Genomic DNA, 3,268 nt, shown 5'->3' on the forward strand with positions numbered 1-3,268 from the left:
TGTGCCAGAATGTCTTTGCTTCCATGCTGGTAAGGTGGTGTCTGTCCTCATTTTGGGTGTACTTTGCATTGTGGTTTCCTGGGCTTGAGTCTTTTGTTAATTTAGTCTGTGTCTGAGTTCAGACTGTCATGTTTCAACCCTCAGTCTCTATCTTGCATTTCTTTCCCTGTGTGTGTTTTTGAACACCACATTCTGCTGTGTTTCAGGTCCCTTGGTTCAGTTCGTGTCCATCTCCCGGTTCGGTGATGCCTTTGGTTCTCCTTTGTCAGAGTTTTGCTTTTCTTCAATTTGTTTTATGGACAAATGTTTAAATTGCATTTACACTTGTCTGAGTCTGTCTGTTGTCACCACACGCATTTGGGTCCCTAGTCTCAGGTTCTAACAGAACCACTAATAACCCCATTTATTATAATCTTGTCCACCCCGTATATACCAGATATACTAGGAATTCTATCTTGTCTTTCCATCCATCCTTCTGTCTCTGTGATTTTTGTCCCACCAATTTCTTGGACATTATTCACCCAATTCTTTTAAAATTTCACACACATGGTTTTTTACCACTTGTAAAAGTGCAGTGCACAGTTTGATGGCTGAATTTATTTTTTTTTTTACATTTTGAAAATTTCCTCTTTAGACAATTTGTCCAACCAGTTTCTCTGACACTATTCACCCAATTCTTTTCAATTTCCCCCACATGTTCTCTATATGTACTTTTCTGTCAATGTTTCCTCTTGCTTTTTTTTATTTTAATTTTTATTTTTTTATTTTTTTATTTTTTTTTTTAACGAACTTCTAAAGTTTTTAAAAAAGATTTAAAGTCAAGACAAAATTAATTCCTGGGTAGGCAGGGCATCAGGGACCTGGAGGAGCAAATTGTTGTGACAGGGCAGGGGTATTAGTAAGCGCTGCTTACTTTTTCACTTATTTGTTAGTTTTTGGAAATACTGTATTCCAGTTTTCTTCCTTCCCTTTGTCTGCAGGTGAACATCACCCTGATGCTGCTCATCCTTCTCGCCTCCATCAATCTTTGTCTACTTGAATTGTCCTAGTCTTGCTTCATCACAGGGTAGTAGAGACACTGCCTAATTACAGTTTGTAAAATTAAACCAAATGTGTTTAAAATCATCAGAGACAAGGGCTTACAGTAACCACAGTATTGTGCAGGTAATGTACAGGTGTAGTTATATATTTTTAGTGGAATTTTAAATTGTTCTTAACCTTTAGCATCAGCTTCATGATGCATTGTTTCAAGTACCAAGACTAGGAATGTTCCACAGTAATGGGTGTACAGTGTACTGTGAATGTATTTCAAGCAGGATGGGGTAAGGGGATAAGAATGTGGGTCAAGGATGCATATTAGTCTGTGTAACTCCCCCTGCTTGGCTCAGCAATTATAACTATGTGCGCCTATTTCCAAATTACAAAACTATATAGAGAAGAGAGACAGCAGAGACAAAGAAGGTAAAATGTGGGCTGTGTGGATTGCACAGAATAGAATGTTTTTAAAAGCACTTGTAATAACTTTGATAAGGTAACAGATGTATGTTGTTCTTATACAGTTTTCTGCACAAATATGATCATTCCCAGAAAAAAAACTGTTAGACTGTATAATAACAATAAACCCAGGGTTAGGTGTGCTCTGGATAAAAAGTTGACCTTCAAGCAGGGAATTTGTGGGTGTCTGTAAATAGACATGCTATCTTCAGTCACATTTTTAATGCTTCACTGAAGGAACAAAGAGTACCACAAATAAGGAAGGATGCCAACATAGTCCCTGTTCCTAAAGTGAGTCACCCAAAAATGCTCAAAACGATTTTATACCCGTTGCACTTACCTCTATTTTCCATTAGAGGGGTCAATCTTTGGAATGGCCTGGAAGATCGATTCAAACTGTCTAAAACAAACTTTTAAAAAGATGTACAAATCAACTAATATTCAAAAATAGAGTTTAGGATTGACTAAAGAAAATACTTGTTTAAAAGATTAGGATCAATATTGGTAGTTGAGATAAGGACTTGATTTACCAGAAATAGAATTAAATATGTATTCTCTTCTGTTGTATATTTAATAATTACATTGAATTTTTTATGTATTTATTTTTTTGGATGTTTGTTTTCTTGGGAAAACATTGTATTAATTGCAAATAGGGTTAGGCAAAATAAGTCTTGACTCCAGCCTAAACCCTTTCGGTCATATTGCATATGAAACAATGGATATGTTGTTTTTGTTTGTTGTTTAACACCCTAATAAACTACTACCACTATTATAATGAAGATTTTTGAAAAAATTATGAGGTCTGAAATTTTAAGACTGAAGTGGCACTAGACCTTCTACCATTTGCATATATGCGCACAGAGGAGTTGAGGATGCCACAGTCACTTTTCAGAATATGGTTTTAATCATCTGGAGGGACCCAGGCCTCAGGCTTTTATTGTGGATTTTACTTCAGCTTTTAAGACCATCTAGCCCCATATTTTAATTTTAATAATTTAGCTTTTAGACAATTTTTAACTTGGGTAAGAATTTTTTTGGGGGGGGCTCTTAACGTAACAGACCATGGATAGTGAGGTCCATGGAGTTGGTCTGACCTCATCTGCTCTCCTACTGACTCATCTTAAGGGTGTGTCCTTTCACCTTTGTTTGCATCAGAGCGGATAGAGGAACAGATTCATTTTGAAATATGCAGAAGACTCTCTGATTGTAAGTTTACTTCAGGATCGGGAAATCAACCATATAAATTTTGGAAAAGTGGTGTGAAGACTTGTACCTGCAACAGTTTGTTCAAAACAAAAGACATGATTATTAATTTTAGAGTGTGCACATACAGTCGCAAACAAACTTATTGGGCTTCTATTGAGTAAATTTGATCATTTTGCCTCGAATCACTTCTTTTCACACAAACTGCACGAAAATACCCTTTTCGGCTGTATCTATTAAATAGCATGGATATTTTAGTTAAATTTGCCCAATAGAGGATATCATGATAAATATGAGTCAAACATGTTATTAGGTCTTTCAATGTGAATATATAAATTGACTGAAACTGCTCAGGAAATGAATAAACTAGTGAAATAATCACATAAAACAACATAACGCACTGTAAAATCATAACATTTATTTTATGTCATTAAAATAATGAAATACATCAGAACGTGAGTGCCCTAGTGTGTGCAGCTTTGCACGTAGTTTTTATTAATGTCCCCCTAGACAGAAGCAAAGTATCATCTACCGCAAACACCATAGCGCCCAACTGGGTCTGTCCCCCAAC

Source organism: Sphaeramia orbicularis, chromosome 19 (assembly GCF_902148855.1).
Source record: "Sphaeramia orbicularis chromosome 19, fSphaOr1.1, whole genome shotgun sequence".
Taxonomy (NCBI): domain Eukaryota; kingdom Metazoa; phylum Chordata; class Actinopteri; order Kurtiformes; family Apogonidae; genus Sphaeramia; species Sphaeramia orbicularis.